This window comes from Podarcis raffonei, chromosome Z (genome assembly GCF_027172205.1).
Source record: "Podarcis raffonei isolate rPodRaf1 chromosome Z, rPodRaf1.pri, whole genome shotgun sequence".
Taxonomy (NCBI): domain Eukaryota; kingdom Metazoa; phylum Chordata; class Lepidosauria; order Squamata; family Lacertidae; genus Podarcis; species Podarcis raffonei.
Genome location: NC_070621.1, coordinates 50,357,052 through 50,374,660, shown reverse-complemented (window position 1 = coordinate 50,374,660; position 17,609 = coordinate 50,357,052). Strand labels below are relative to the sequence as shown.

Here is a 17,609-nt window from a genome sequence, read left to right as displayed (position 1 = left end):
GCAGAAAACCCATTGCTTAAATAAAAAATTACTTGATGCTTTCTGTACATCTATACCTCACTTCTTTCTCAGTTTCTAAACCTGCTCTGGATCCCAGATGTATTCTTGAGGCAGTTGCACTGCAACACAGATTTTGAAGTCTCCAGCTACATACACACCATACATTTAAAGCGCGCGCGCGCGCACACACACACACACACACACACACACACACACTGTTATGTACTGAGTTGAATAGGATCCAAACTGCAGCAGTCTGATTGGTCCTAGAACAATAGGATCCAAAAGGCAGCAGTCTGATTGGTCCTAGAACAATAGGATTCAGAATGCAGCAGTCTGATTGGTCCTAGAACAATGCAGCAGTATGATTGGTTGGCAGGAACTACCCAATCATGCTCCAGATAGAAGTGAATCCACAACCTGATTGGCTTACAGTAGAATTCCGGAATTAGCCAATCATGTGCAGCCCATTGTGTAAATAATGTATATAAAGCAGATACTTTGAGGGGACTTCCATTCATTCCTCCTCACCACTATGAGCTGAATAAAGAGCATGAAATCACTTCGCGACTGAGTATATTTCACACACACACAGAGAGAGAGAATCCTGGGAACTGAAGTTTGCTAAGGATGCTGGTAAATGCAGCTCTGCAGTTCCATGGATTCCTGTGTGGGGCATGAATGTGCTTTAAATGTGTTTTCAATGTATGCTGTGTCTGCAGTGTTGGAGCAGGGGTGCTTCGTCTGTGGCCTCCCAAGCGTGGTCGGACCAGAACTCCCATCAGCCCCACAACATCTGGAGAGTCACAACATCCCCATCCCATCTCTTTAACACCTGGTTGTTTTACTTGTGCACACATTTTTGTTCTCCCAGTGGCCACCCAGATGCCAGGATGGGAAGCCCACCAGCAGGACATGAGTACAACAGCACCCCACTCTTCCCCATTTGTGATTCCCTGCAACTGGTATTCAGAGACATCCTGCTTTCAGCAGCACAGATAAGACATGGCCTTCTCTTCCAACCAGCCTCTGCTGGATTAGCCTTTTCTGCACCAGAGATCTGCCCATTTGTCCATAGTTCAGGTAAAGTAAAGGGACATGGGTGACACTGTGGTCTAAACCACTGAGCCTCTTGGGCTTGCTGATCAGAAGGTCGGCGGTTTGAGTCCCTGCGACGGGGTGAGTTCCCTTTGCTCTGTCCCATTTCCTGCCAACCTAGCAGTTTGAAAGCACACCAGTGTGAGTAGATAAAGAGGTACTGCTGTGGCAGGAAGGTAAACAGCATTTCCACGCACTCTGGCTTTCATCACGGTGTCCCATTGCACCAGAAGCAGTTTAGTCATGCTGGCCACATGACCTGGAAAGCTGTCTGTGGACAAACACCGGCTCCCTCAGCCTGAAGCAAGATAAACACCATATCCCATAGTCACCTTTGACTGGACTTAACCATCCAGGGGTCCTTTACCTTTACCTTTTTTATCATAGTTCATTGTGGGCCAGCCTTCATCAGCCTTGTGCCCTCCATATATTTTGGACTCTCACAGTTCCCTGGTGGGACTGGTGCAAGTTACAGTCAAAAAAATCTGCAGGACACCAGGCACCAGCAAAGGCTGACCCAGGGAGAACAGCAGACAGAAAGGACAGGCTTCTGATGTCCTTCACTCTGAATGAGGAAGTTAAGAGCTCTCTCCTTGAACATGCTTCAGAGCCCACCTCAAGGGGCTGGTGCCCACCTTAGGAAGTCCAAGAACCTGAAAGAATGCCTCTCCATTTACCAGTGTTTAAGAGCTTCAGAGGGGGCTCTTGCCCACGTTCTGCCATCAGGGAAACCCCGCCATGGCTCATTTTGCATGCAACTGTAAGGTGGAAGCCTAGAGCAAATTTTGGTCTCAGTCGTTCTGGCTGATGGGAATTGTAGTCAAAAGCATCTAGAGGGCACTTGGTTGGTAAAGAATCAAGCAACGTCTAAAGGGTGCGGGGAGTATGCTTCAAAGAGGACTTTATTTATTTTATTTTATTTATTATTTTGACAAAGTAATAAAAATAAACAAATAATAATAAAATGTGCACCCCACCCCTGAGATCATTGTATTGTATCTATCCGACCTCCCAAAATTTCAACGCCTCTTGTGATGGTTTGACCCCTTTCCGTTTTAACACTACAAATTCTACAAACACCTTCTTTATCTCCTCAAAATCATTTCACCGGCATATGCCCCATCTTACTTTAATAGCACATGTTAATTTATCATTAATAGCTATATCCCACACCTCTTTATACTATTCTTCCATTTTATATTCTGCTTGCCCCTTCCACTTCCTAGCTAGAATAATGTGTGCAGCTGTCAATAAATTTGTGAGCAAGTCCTTCCTAGCCTGCAAACCTTCCTTCCATCCCATCGTAAATTGATAATAGTGCTACCTCTGGACCTTTGGTCAGCTTTCACCCAGGGATTTCTGTTGTCTCCCTAAACACCCTTTGAAAGAGGGCTTTTGCTGGGAGACTGTCTTAAAGCACTTGTCAAAAGTCCTCTTTGAAGCATCTCTGGGTTGCTTTTTTAAGCAAGTGTTGGGGAAGAGGAGAAGGAAATTTGCTTGGTTCAGGCTGCTTTGTTTTCTCACCTGCCCTGGATGTGGTTTAGGGAAAACACCCTCATGGGCCAAGACTGCAGCGCGCCAGGATTTCAGGCATTGGTCTCCCCTGAGTCCCATGCTACCTGGAAAGGCCAAGGGCTGAACTTGTGACCATGTGCATGCAAAACTGATGCTCTCTCACTGAGCCACGACCCTCCTGATATTACTATATTTTACATTCAACTGAGTTGTAAAGTATGGACAATCTGTGTATAGCTGTTCAGCCTTCACAGGTGCAGAAGGCTGGGACTGAGATAGCAAGTGGCTCAAGGTCACCCTGAGAGGCCCTTTTCTAATTCCTTTTCTCAGAAACACTGGAAACGCAGAGTGCTTCAATTTCAAGAAAGCATTGTGCAAGATCTGGCCGAAAGGCAACACAAGGAGATCTACAATGATTGTTGCAATGCACCCCTAATGATTAATATTGTATAATTGTAAGGTTCTTGTGTTCATTTATTATTTATATATTAAACTTGTATAATGGTAGAAGGTTGTATCATCTTAGAAGGGGTGCATGAGAGAGAGGAGATCCCAGCAGACTTTAGGGATGCCAAAATTATCAACCTCTTTAAAAAAAGGTGATAGAACAGATAGCAGAAACTATTGAGGCATCTTTTCATTAGCTGCGGCTGGCAAAATTCTTGCAAAGATCTTAGCAAAAAGTCTCCTTACAATATCCGAGGCTACCTTTTCTAAATCCTAAAATGGTTTTCAACCTTCTAGGGGAATAGTGGACATGATTTTCACCACTCGAGAGCTTCAAGAAAAATGCAGAGAGCAAAACCAACCCTTACATATGGTGTTTATTGACCTAAGACCTTTGACACTGTAAATCATAATGCCCTGTGGACTGTCCTTCTAAAAATTTGCTGTCCAGATAAATTTGTGAACATCAAATATGACAGCAACAATCACAGATAGCAATGGCTCTCAAAGTGAACCATTCACAGTGGAACCAGGTGTTAAAAAGAGTTGTGTTATTTCCCCAACTCTATTCATTTTCATTGCCATGATCCAACACTTTGTCGAAAGGAAACTCCCCTCCGGAGTAGAAATCAAATATCCAACAGATGGAAATCTCTTTAACCTGCGTAGGCTGAAAACAAAGAGGAAGGTTACTGCCACTTCCGTCATAAAGCTTCGATATGCTGTGTGTGCGCACGCTCAGAGGATGACCTCCAAATCATCCCAATTATCTTTGTAGAAGCTTACAATAAGCTTGGCCTATCGCTCAACATCCCGAAAACCAAAGTGCTGCACCAACAACCACAAAATAACCCCTTTTCAGCACCACAAATCCAACTCAATGGTGTAACGCTGGAAAATGTCAATCATTTCTTCTACCTGGGCAGTTATCTTTCCACAAGGGCCAACACTGATGCTGAAATCCAGCATAGCCTGAGCTCTGTGAGTGCGGCTTTCTCCCAATTGTACTGCAGAATGTTTGAGGACTGGGACATTCGCATTGAAACCAAAATGCTTGTACTACCAACCTTACTGTATGCTTGTGAAACATGGACAACTTATAAACACCATCTCCAACTCCTCGAAAGATTCCATCAACAGTGTCTCCAAAAAATTTTACGCATCACTTGGTAAGACAGGCAAACTAATATCAGTGTACTGGAAGAAGCAAAGCTCACCAGTGTTGAAGCAATGGTTCTTCAACATCATCTTCATTGGACTGGTCCTGTTGTACGGATGCCTTATTATTGTCTTCCAAAGCAACTGCTCTATTCCGAATTTAAAAATGGAAAGTGTAATGCTGGTGGTCAACAAAAGAGGTTTAAAGACCGTCTCTCTCTCTCTTTTTATTTCAATGCAAAATTATAACAAAAATTACAAACATTGAATCCAAAATAATACCATACAAACAAGAAAAAAAAAACAGAACACAAAAAAGGAAAACAAAAAAGAACAACAAAAAAGCGCACATCTACAAATAAAAACATATCGTCATTCTAATCTAGTCATTACATACATATACACATATTGACTTCCTTCCTTTGTTCTAAGACCTCAGAATTTTTACTCTTACTAAATTGTTGTGTCTAATGTAGATTACTTCCATCATTGTAATTTTACACCATTTTTCTTTTTCTTTAACCCTGTAAAGCATCATTCATTACATACCGATATACTTACTCCAGAACAATGTTTTTTCATATACTCTTTAGCACATCCCCATTCTTTTAACAATTTCTGGTCCGATTGTCCCTTTATGAATGCTGTGAGTCTTGCCAGATTTATATATTCACAGAATTTAATTTGCCATTCTTTCATTGATGGAATTTTTCTCACTTTCCAATTTTTTGCTCTAAGCATCCTGGCAGCTGTCGTTGCATAAAGGAATACTTTCCTTTGATTGTCAGGAATATTGTTTGTGATTATACCTAAAAGGAATGCCTCCGGTTTTTTACTGAAATATATTTTAAACATCTTTTTGATTTCTTCATATTTTTCATTCCAAAATTGTTTAATAGGTTGGCATTCCCACCACATGTGAAACATTGTTCCTATTTCTTTCTTGCTTTGATTTTAATTTATAAATTTTAGCCAATTTTGCCGGAGTTAGGTACCATTGGTACACCATTTTCATCAAATTTTCTCTGATCGTATAACATGCCGTAAATTTAATATCACATTTCCAGTTTAAAGACTGTCTCAAGGCAAATCTAAAAAAATGTAGTACAGACACCGACAACTGGTAAACACTGGCCTGCAAGTGCTCCAGTTGGAGAACAGCCTTTACCAAAGGTGTCATAGGCTTTGATGACACTCAAACTCAGGTCGCAAGGGAGAAACGTGCTAAGAGGAAGACACGCTTGGCAAATCCACACTATGATCAACTCCTGCCCAGAAACCAATGTCCCCACTGTGGAAGGATGTGTGGATCCAGAATTGGCCTCCACAGTCACTTACGGACTCACTTTTGGAAACTGTGTTTATGGAAGACAATCTTACTTGGCTACAAGTGATCACCAAAGAAGAGGAAGAAGAAAAAGAAAGTGTTCATTTATTATTTATATATTAATCTTGTATAATCTTATAATGTTGTGTTATCTTAGAAGGGGTGTGGTTGTGACTATCGTAAAGGGAGCCTGCACTTCTGAATTTGGCACCGCACTACTGCAAGTTAGAAAGGATGAGAAGACAAAGCAGAGGCAAAACAAGTCTTTCTTTTACCCGGCTCAAAGACTCAGTTTGTACCCTGCCCCACTTTGTAGCCCAATCCTATGCAAGTCTAACCAGAAGTCCAACCTAGTTCAATGGAGCCTACTCAAAAATAGTGTCAAAGTAAAGTATTTTCTAATATGTATAGAATCGTAAAATGTTCTAAGAAATCAGTACTGTACAAGAAACCAAATCAGCTATAATTGATGTGCATGACCAAGAAAACAAAATTATAAAATCTTATTTACTTTAACCTGATTTCAGTAAAGTACATAGAAAAAGTCTACTTTCTTTCATCCCGCTCCCCAAATATCACAGGCCACCAATCTTGAAGTTTGAATCAAAGGCTTTTTGGGAAGTCCAAATAGTTTTCTAAAAGCACTATCTATATCACACTGAAACCAAGGACAGCATTCTAATTTATCTTTATAGGAATTAATAACATCTCATTACTCAAAAGGCTTATATAAACCAATCTTCTTATCTAATGTTACTGTTGGGAAACAAGAACACAAACATAATAAGAGCCTGTTGAATCAGGCCGATGTCCCATCTAGTCCAGCATCCTGTTCTCACAGTGGCCAACCAGGTGCCCTGTAAGCAGGACATCAACACACTCTGATAATGCTAGAAAACCAGCTACAAATGTTTTAAATATTCCTGGGTAGCGACATCTTCCAGCAACCCCAATAATAAAATCCACCATGTCCAACACAGAATTGACTCTATCATCTATATCTATCTATCTATCTATCTATCTATCTATCTATCATCTATCTATATCTATATCTATATCTATATCTATCTATCTATCTATCTATCTATCTATCTATCTATATCTATCTATCTATCATCTATCTATCATCTATCTATCTATCATCTATCTATCTATCATCTATCTATCTATCTATCATCTATCTATATCTATCTATCTATCATCTATCATCTATCTATCTATCTATCTATCATCTATCTATCTATCTATCTATCTATCTATCTATCTATCATCATTATCTATCTATCTATCTATCTATCTATCTATCTATCTATCTATCTATATCTATCTACCTATCTACCTATCTATCCAGTGCTTTTTTCTGGGGGGACGTAGGTGCACGCATACCCCTAAACATTTTGTGAATATAAGTTTGGCCTCATTGAGGGACAGTATTTCAATATGAGTAGGAAAATGAGAGCACCCCAAATCATTTTTTTAAAGAAAAAAAGCACTGTATCTATTTTTTTAAAAAACCTATAAGCTATTTTTCAACCCCAGCAGAGACCTCCAGAGCAAGCAAGACAAAAGCTTTCACTGCAAGGAAAGTTTTTACTTCTAGAGCCCCCCACCCCAACAAAAAAATGGAAAAAGATCAACAATTTACTGTATCAACTCTTGGTTATCAGGTATGGACAAGGCATTTAAAGATTTAGAGGAATAAATTAAAGGAAATAAAGATATGGATCACTTAATAAATATTTTAATATATAAAAGAACCATTTAAAAGCAACTAGGGAAGATGTAAAAGTTGAAGAATATTTTGTATATCTACAGAATAGTGATTCTCAAAAACCCCTTAAGTGAACTTTACTCTTACACAGTCCTTGCTGAGAAACAAGCTAAGAGAAAAAAATGATATAAAAACAGGCATTTTAACACCTATCTTTAAACTGCTCATGCTAATGTTACTGGGACACTGTTGTGTCTAGGCGATTTCTTCTCAGGGAGTGGTGCATAATAGAACTCAGGCAAAAATATACTTTGGTACAAATTGCTATTAACCATCGAACAGAATACATGCGGGAGAACAATAAAATCTGTGGCTGGATGACGAGTTTGGAATGCCAATTGGAGCAACCACTTTTAAGAGGGAGCTATTATTCCTCCCCATGCCGGAACGAATACTGTCCATACACACAAAAATGTTTTTATATATTTTTTCCTTAGGCACCATTATTTTGTCACCGCACCTCCTCCACCAGAGTGGGGAAGACATAGGCACGACCTCCACTGTCAGCAGCCCCCAGACGATAGCTGCCAACTTACAGATTTGAAAATAAGGGACCAGCAGCCTTGAAAATAAGGGACCAGCAGCCAAAATAAGAGACCTGCAGCCTCACCTGTTCCAGGCACTCCAGTCTTCCTGTCCTCCTGCAGTCTGGTCAAACTCATGCTGGTAGCTTCAAGAACACTGTCCAACCAACTTTGTAACCAGAGGTTCAACTGAATAGAATCTGAATCACATGCACCACAAGGCCTATGCAGCCTCAACTTAAGATGGCTCCCCGGCCTGGCTTTGCACTGCAAAGTTTGCAGCAGCACGTGCAACAAAATGGCGTCCAGCATTCAAAAACCCCCTCAGCTTGCATTCACTAGCCACACACAAGGCATGCAAGCTCCACCCCCAGTCGTTCTTAGACTCCTTATTGGGTGAGCAACACAGCCAAGCAACACAGTTGGAGCCTCCCTCCTCCCTGGCCGGCAGGGAGGGAGGGAGAGGAGCAGCTTCCTTTGAAATTTAAGGGACATCCATCAATAAGGGACAGCAGCGGGACATGGCGTTGGAATAAGGGACTGTCCCTTCAAATAAGGGACACGTGACAGCTATGCCCCAGACTCACCCTGACACTGGCTGCCCGTGCACCCACCCACCCACCAGGGTCTCGCTTCTTGGCCCCCTTTGCACGTGGCGGCGAAGCACAGGACTGGGCAAGAGAGGCTCCTGCAGCTGAGACACTCGCCCATGAGGCCGGCCAGGCAGCTCGCCTAGGCGCGAACACAAGCGCACGCACTCGATCCCTATTTAGCACTACTAACCGGCCCGTGCAGGGCGAATGAAACAGGAGAACGCCAAGGCTCTGCTTCTCCCCTCCGCGAAGGCAAGTTTTTTTTTTTTAAAGTTTAATGTTTCATTATTTTATATATATAGTGGTACCACGGGTTAAGTACTTAATTCGTTCTGGAGGTCCGTTCTTAACCTGAAACTGTTCTTAACCTGAAGCACCACTTTAGCTAATGGGGCCTCTTGATGCCGCTGCTGTGCGATTTCTGTTCTCATCCTGAAGCAAAGTTCTTAACCCGAGGTACTATTTCTGGGTTAGCAGAGTCTGTAACCTGAAGCGTATGTAACCTGAAGCGTATGTAACCCCAGGTACCACTGTATGTTGGAAGCTGCCTAGAGTGGCTGCGGCAGCCCAAGCGGGGTATAAATAATAAAATTGTTGTTGTTGAATAGGGTTCCCTATTTTCATGGGAGGGTCTGCAGTGGCTGTGCATTTTGCGCCCGGGCCCGCATTGGGTAGACTAGCGCTCTAGTTGGTGGAAGCAGTATTGGACGATGTCTTCTTCACCCCTCCAAGCAGAGACATTAAACAAGATGAAAATAATCTCAAATGGAGTTAGTGCTGGGGATGTTTCTGAGATAGAGAAGATGAGTGGGAGCACCTCAGGCCTATTTAACGAGGTCTCCTGGCATAATTTAGCTAATGTGGGGTGTCCCCCCTGTGTAGATGTAGGCGGGGGGGGCGCTGACTCCCTAGGGCCTAGAGAAAGCAAAACAATAGAAATAACTGACGAATCATGTCGGTTTGTCACCCCCAAAGTCCTGCCCCCCCAAGAAAAATCCTGTCTATGCCCATGTTCTGTCCCCTTAAAAATCAGTTAACCCTTTCAGCTTTCCCAGAATATATTTAGGGCCTTTAAGAGTCCCTTAACAACAGAGACAGTAAAGTGGGTTCCTTGATCTCCTTCTAAACTGCCTGGAACTCCAAATCTAGGCACAAATAGGAGTTCTGATCGTACTTTCAGCAGGGAAAATTCCCACTCACGTTGAAATCCTGTCTTATAACTAGCAGCACATATTTGAAAGCATTCACAGGTAAGAGCTCAGCAAAGTCTAGCTGTAAATTCTGCATGGAGTAATCTGCCCACACATGGCTGCTTATCTGGGGCCTAATTTTTATTATAATAATTATGTAAAGTGGTACCTCAGGTTAAGTATTTAATTCGTTCTGGAGGTCTGTTCTTAACCTGAAACTGTTCTTAACCTGAAGCACCACTTTAGCTAATGGGGCCTCCTGCTGCCACTGCGCCGCTGGAGCACGATTTCTGTTCTCATCCTGAAGCAAAGTTCTTAACCCGAGGTACTATTTCTGGGTTAGCAGAGTCTGTAACCTGAAGCGTCTCTAACTCGACGTACCACTGTATTTACTTACACCCTGCCTTTTTCCCTGAGAGGGACTCAAGGCGGCTTAGGTTTATTTTCAAGGTCAATATTTTCCCATCAGGTTTGTGTTTTTAAGTGATTTAAACACTCTTAACACTTCAAGACCCATAGTTGTTGGTTTGAATTAAAAAACATTTCTAATTTTTCAGCGTATCTACAATTTGTTTGAGGAAGGTGGGAGTCTTATTTCCACTCTCAGCAGCTTACGTTCACAAGAGGACACAAGGCTGTTGCCCAGGAGACAGACAGATTTAGACCAAAACCTTTTCCGCAATTTTCTGCTTGTATCCTGTATACTGGCCTCATAGCCACAAAACTGGCATGCCCATCTAACTAAAAGAAAGAACAACACATGTGCACAACAGGGGAGTTTTCCTGTGGATAGACAATCTCGACGGACACTTTTCTGTCTTTATTTAGCCCTGAACAGCACCAGGCCAGATAGAAAAGCAATGCTTTGGAGCTCAGTCGCAGGGGGACCAACTACCTTGCCATGGGGGGGGGGGGAGAAAGAGGCTGGATAGGAAAGGGTTACTGACCTTGTGGTAGGAACATTTCCCTGGCTGTAACCTGAGTGGCTTTTATCTCACCCACTCCCTGACAAGATGGCATCAGAACCATGCACAAACAAGGACAACGGAAATCACAAGCGGGAGCCAGAGCTCCAGCGCTTCCAATTTAACTTTGGTTGAGTTCATTTTAATTTCATTTCTCCAATATAATGTATATGCCACTTGATTGTCATAAAACCTTTAAACAGTTTACAAAACACATGCGCACACAGTTACTAAAACAGTGAAAAACATGTATTTTAAAACATTCAAATGATATTTAAAATCAACAGTAAGCAAAAGGCAACATTCTGCATTTCTGGGTAGGCTTGCCCAAACAAGAATCCTTTAAGGAGGTGCTGAAAATCACAAACTCATAGAATATTAGAATTGTGGAGCTGGAAGGAACCCAAGGGTCATGCAGTCCCAGCCCCTGCAATGCAGGAATCACAGCTAAAGCATCCATGACAGAAGACCATCCAGTTTTCATGTTAGAAATCCAAAGAACACATTGAAGGTGCTTGCCTGGTATCCATAGGCAGAGAGTTTCAAAGCTACTGCAGTAAAAAAAAGGAAGATTTCATGCATGTGTGGAACGAGCATTATGTGGCAGCTGTAACAGTGGAGGTTTCTGCAGATTGAATTGTTTGAGTAGGCACACATGGTGTAAGGCGATCCCTCAAATGTAAAAGATGCTAAGCTAGTTTACAACAGGCTGTGCCCATTCAACATCACCTGTACAGGTGTCTCTAAAGCCCCCTCTCCTCTGTGCTATCTGTATCTCACAAATGACCAAACCCCAACAGAGCATGTACACTCTGTGGATCACTATAAGATGTAGAAGAAATTCACCTGTAGAAGAAATTCACCTGAGTGTTCACTCAGGTCAGCAAAAGGGGTCCTTGAGCCCATAGCCTTGAGCTGCAGGTGCAAACATTTATACTTAATTAGCCAGTCAGCTGCTCCACCGGGTGCTGCTCTTGTTTCTTAGCCCCCACCTTCCTGGGGATTGCACCTGAGCAAATTTGCCTCCCTCCCCAGCAGTCAGACTCCCTCCTCCCTCCAGGGCTTTGGTTCTGGAAGCTCTTGCACCCCCTGGTGGTTTCCTCATGGAAAAGAGCAGAGAAAGGAACCCAGTGATTACCAGGGGAAATGGCATAAAGGGATTGTGTCCAAGTATTCTGCAGTAGCGTTAAATCCCCAACTTAAAAGTGAGGTTCCATGACTCATCATTTATTTCACATTCAAAGAAATATTCTACACAACATTTTTCAAAACAACAGACAAGTCCCACCTTATATCAAATATTCAATCCTGAAAATAGAAGAGCTTAGCTAATGTGTCAAATGGAGAATTGATAATCGACCCATTGAACAGGTATTGTCTTTTAAATACCTGGGCATAACCTTCTAGGAAAAGGGTTCGTGGCATTACCAGGTTAAAAATACCACTGCAAATGCCCAAAGATCTACCAAAGCTATTACAGTGGTACCTCAGGTTACATACGGTTCAGGTTACATACGCTTCAGGTTACAGACTCCGCTAACCCAGAAATAGTGCTTCAGGTTAAGAACTTTGCTTCAGGATGAGAACAGAAATCGCGCAGCAGCAGCACAGCGGCAGCAGGAGGCCCCATTAGCTAAAGTGGTATCTCAGGTTAAGAACAGTTTGAGGTTAAGAACAGACCTCCGGAACGAATTAAGTTCTTAACCCGAGGTACCCCTGTATAAGGTTTTTCTATGAAAAAGGGGGCCAATATATTCTGGCAGCCTCTCAGGTCTTTGTTGCAAAAGTACTAACACAATTGACATATGGCTCCCAGATTTGCAGCTTCCTAAATCTTGCTCCCTTAGAATCCTTTCAAACTAAATTTCAAACTGTTAGGGATCCCTTCTTGCGTGTCTAACATAGCTGTTCACTTGGAGGTTGGGCAAATCCCTGTCAGGCTCGGATATGGATCCTGAAGATCCATTATTGGTTAAAACTTACCCCCCCCCCCAGTCGGGTTGGCTCCCTTAACCCTACTGGATTCCTACTAATCCAAATGGAAAGCTACACTACACAAAAAGCCAGTCGCAGAGCTTCATGCTCCGGCATCAGGGGGCAGAGAGCAGGTGGGGGCGAGGCATGCACCCCAGTTGCATGGCGCATGTCCGCAGGGGCATGGCACCCAGTGCAGGTGGGGGAAGCTGGCACGATGGCACCCACCAGGATTGCACTGCCGGGGGTGGTGCGCTCCCCCTGCACCCCTCTTCCTCCACCAGTGTGAAAAGCTAAGAGGCTTTGGGTTTTCCCCACAGGCCCTGATAGCTGTAGGTTATGAGAAAGCTAGAGCAATAATCCGCCAACGAATTTGGGATGTGGAACTGCAAAGCCACATGAGTGAGATGAATAAACACCCAGCAATAAAAGACAATGGGGGAGGGTTTACCTCAACAATATATCTGTCCAAATTACAAATACCAAATACAGACAGTCGTTTACCCTCACCAGTTCAACATGCTGCCATCTGCCTTATTGCAGGGCAGATTCGTGGGTAATCCATAATACAAGTCTGCCCCTGCGGCTTGATGGAGGTAGAAACTGTCTCTCAGGTCTTGTTACGCTCGGCATTTATCACCCCTGCTATCCAAAAATCTCCAAATGGGTCCGAACTTCAATGTCTAAAACTCCTGGTAGAGAACAAGGATCCAGAGATCACGCTCAGGGTGGCCAAATTCCGTGCGACTGCCATAAAACTTAGGGAACAAGCTGTGCTACCAAAATGATTAAGCTCTTAAATGACAATTTTAGGTTATATTTTAGTGATAAAGATTTAAATTAGATATTTTAAACTGCTGCTGTATCTGTATTGTCCCTGTTATAAAGGTAAAGGTACCCCTGACCATTAGGTCCAGTCGTGACTGACTCTGGGGTTGTGGCGCTCATCTCGCTTTACTGGCCAAGGGAGCCGGCATACAGCTTCCGGGTCATGTGGTCAGCAGGACTAAGCTGCTTCTGGCGAACCAGAGCAGTGCACGGAAACACCGTTTACCTTCCCGCTGGAGTGGTACCTATTTATCTACTTACACTTTGATGTGCTTTCAAACTGCTAGGTTGGCAGGAGCAGGGACCGAGCAACGGGAGCTCACCCCGCCGAGGGAATTCGAACCACTGACCTTCTGATCGGCAAGTCCTAGGCTCAGTGGTTTAACCCACAGCGCCACCCGCATCCCATTTTCCCTGTTATACCCAATTGTAAATTCAAATGTATCCCTATCGTGTTTTATGACTTCCCTGATATTGTATGTGAGCTGGAACTGGTCTGTGACCAAAATAATAAAATTATTATTATTATTATTAGCTAATGTGCATCGTGGCAAAGGAAACTGGTGCAACAGGAAACTGGTCATCCCTGGGCTCTTTAGGATGCCTCCAGATTGGTGCATCTCCTGCCTGAGCCTCTGTGGCAGGTGGAATCATGGGCTATGGAATGTCTTGAAATTCCAGAGTCTCCTACCAGACTGCTTGATTTATTTCAGTGACAGCTGTGGCCTGTGGTCTGTGGCCAAGAAAAACTGTTGGAGAAATTTAAAAGGGTGTTTCTTTTTTTTTTTTTTTTTGGTTTCCATGGTAATTTTGTTTGTTTTTTTTTATAAAATTTTTATTGATTTTCCAACGTATATTATAAGACATTACAAATAACAATACAAAAACAAACAAACATATAAACATGTATAATTTCATAACCTTTTTTCCTTATACCCAATTTCATCGACTTCCCCATGCCTCCCTTTTCTGCATCCCTGTTTTAAACTTTTTCAGCAACCCCTGATCTAAATTACTTATAATTCCCTTTCTTTAACCTTTTTTCACTTATCCAATCATTTATCGCTGCAAATCTGCTTTACCTTACCCATGACATTTTAACACTCAATAATTTTACAACAGTTCTTAAGATAAAATTTAAATTTCTTCCAGTCTTCTTCCACCGTCTCTTTCCCTTGGTCACGGATTCTGCCCGTCATCTCCGCCAGTCCCATATAGTCAATCACCTTCGTCTGCCACTCTTCCAGCGTGGGTAGTTCTTGTGTCTTCCAATACTTTGCTAAGAGGACTCTTGCTGCTGTTGTAGCATACATAAAAAACGTCCTATCCTTCTTTGACACCAATTGGCCTACCATGCCCAGGAGAAAAGCCTCTGGTTTCTTATGAAAGGTACACTTAAGCACCTTCTTAATTTCATTATAGATCATTTCCCAGAAGACCTTAATCCTTGGGCACGTCCACCAAAGGTGATAGAAAGTACCTTCAGTTTCCTTACATTTCCAGCATTTATTATTGGGCAAATGATAGATTTTTGCAAGCTTGACTGGGGTCATGTACCACCTATAAATCATTTTCATAATATTCTCTCTTAAGGCATTACATGCCGTGAACTTTATACCGGTGGTCCATAACTGCTCCCAGTCAGCAAACATAATGTCATGACCAATGTCTTGTGCCCATTTAATCATAGCTGATTTAACCGTTTCATCCTGTGTATTCCATTTCAACAGCAAGTTGTACATTCTTGACAAATTCTTAGTATTGGGTTCTAACAATTCTGTTTCTAATTTTGATCTTTCCACCTGGAAGCCGATTTTCCTGTCCTGTTTGAATACTTCATTTATCTGGTAATAGTGAAGCCAGTCTCTTACTTTGGACTTCAATTTCTCGTAACTCTGTAGTTTCACCTTTCCCCCCTCTTGTTCTATAATTTCCCAATACTTTGGCCATTTAGATTCCATATTAAGTTTTTTCACTTCCTTTGCTTCCATTGGTGACAGCCACCTGGGGGTTTTATTTTCCAACAAGTCTTTATACCAAATCCAGACATTGTATAGTGCCTTCCTAACAATATGACTCTTGAAACCTTTATGAGTCTTTACCTTGTCATACCATATATATGCATGCCAACCAAACCTGTTATTGAACCCTTCCAAGTCCAAAATGTCTGTGTTCTCAAGAAGTAGCCAGTCTTAAAAGGGTGTTTCTAGACTGGAGGTTACCCTCACAGAAACCTAAAAGAAAAAGGATGCAGACTCCAAGCCTTTATTAAAACACAAACATAGGACAGCCTCAAAAATAAGGAGGAGGCTGCAAAGAACCAGACCCAAAACAATGTTTTTTTTATGCACTCCCAGTTTACACATGTCATTTCTATTCACCGCTCAAAGAATCATAGCAATGTTAGCAGCTGCAACCCAATGTCGTCATCCTGGACCAATCAAAATCATTTGGCTCTTCAGATCAGCCCTCATCATAATATCATGTGATTACATATAACCATTTTTCAGCATCCTTCTTTATTAAGACTTTGACTAATTTTCCTGTTCATTAAATGTCTTCCAAGATCCTCATTCATCTGTCTACAACTCATGATTAATCACCATTGCCATGTCTAGCCAATTCTCTTTTCATGCATAGACTCTAATAGTTTATTCTTTTCAGTGTCCTGCAATGGACATTCACGATGTGCAGGACTTAAAAGAAGCTAGTTCTGTACTGCAGAAGGCAGGTACATATCCTTTTGGTTTAGCTAGGCCATAAACTAAAAAGAAAATGGAATCATCAAAATGAAACTATTATTTTCTACAACATGTCTGCCACTGCTTACTTTGGGATATAAAGGCCCTCAGACAGAAATCCCACCCACCTCAGTTATCCCTGCAAGCCCATCCCTTATTAGGAATGAAATGTAATACATGTTTTCCATGGATTTGGATCAGTCACAAACTTAAAGAAGCATATAGGCCTATGGAGATTTATGAAATTGTAAAATTAAAAGAAAGGAACAATCAACAGTGGAAGGTTATAACTTCCAGTGGTTATTTCATTTACAATTAAGTTGGATGAAAAGACTTATGGTACGCAACAAAAGAAGATGGATTCTGAGATGCAATGATATAATAAAGATGAACATGTTATATCAAAAATGTAGAAACTTTCCCTAAAATTTGAAAGTGAAGAGGAATGCATTCAAATTGGTGCATCTCCTGCCCACCCCCTGCGGCATTTGGGATTATGCCTCTGTGGAATCATGGGCTGTGAGATTTCACGAGATTTCACAATCTCCCGCCAGAAGGCTTGAGTCATGTCAATGATGGCTGTGGTTTGTGGCTGAGAAGGTTTGCTTCTGCTTACTCTGGGATCTAAAGGCGCTATGACAGGAATCTTGTCCTCCTCTATTATCTCTGCAAGCCCATCCCTTATTAAGAATGAAACGTAATACATGTTTGCCACGGTTCTCACAAAAGAGTTTGGATCAGTCAAAAACTTAAAGAAGCATATTGGTTTATTACCACATTCTCTATAATAGCCTTTTAACCATGCCAATGTCCTCTCTTCTTCTTTCTTTCTTTGTTTGTTCGTCTAGTTTTTCAAATTCTGCTTCCATTGCCATTGCTTCTTCCAAGGATGAATTATTTTGCCTAACTTGCACCCCCTCAGCAGGAGGTTCAGCACCAAAGCCAGTGGTTCCCCCCTCTGAAGGCCTTTGGCGAGTCTCCATCGCTCCTCTCTCTTCTTCACCGTGAAATAAGAGTAACAGAGGTATCAATAACTAATACAGTATGGTATATTTAAGAGGGAAGGAACCACAAAAGGAAGAAAGGAAATGCTATAAAAATAATTTAAAGGCAATTAAGCAATGAAAGTACAACTATATACATTTATAATCTTTTAAAAAATGCAAATAATTACAAAGAAAGAAGAGGCAGCGCAGCGCCCCTTTCATTAAAAGCAGTCAGTTTCCAAAAGGCTGTTGGAACAAATAAGTGTTCACCTGCAACCAGGAAGAAGAAAACAACGTTCCCTTAAGTACATGAGCTTTGGGAAAAAACAAGTTCTGCTCTTTATCTTGAATGTTTAAAGAACAGACTAAGTGGTCTAAATATTTAGCTCCTGGGCTGTTATCAATTCGTCCTCCTCAATATCACCTTCTGCTTCAGAATGAATAATTCAGGACACGTAATATCTATGGGTGGAAATTGTGTCAATTAGACCT

General features: G+C 41.9%; 1 long non-coding RNA gene across 1 annotated transcript; it reads left to right on the top strand.

Annotated features, from left to right (window-relative positions):
* Positions 1-13,960: 13,960 nt before the first annotated feature.
* Positions 13,961-17,128, top strand: LOC128406678 (uncharacterized). The gene is made up of 2 exons (XR_008328573.1): positions 13,961-14,162; positions 15,608-17,128. It is a non-coding gene; the product is annotated as an uncharacterized LOC128406678 (long non-coding RNA).
* The last annotated feature ends 481 nt before the right edge of the window (positions 17,129-17,609 follow it).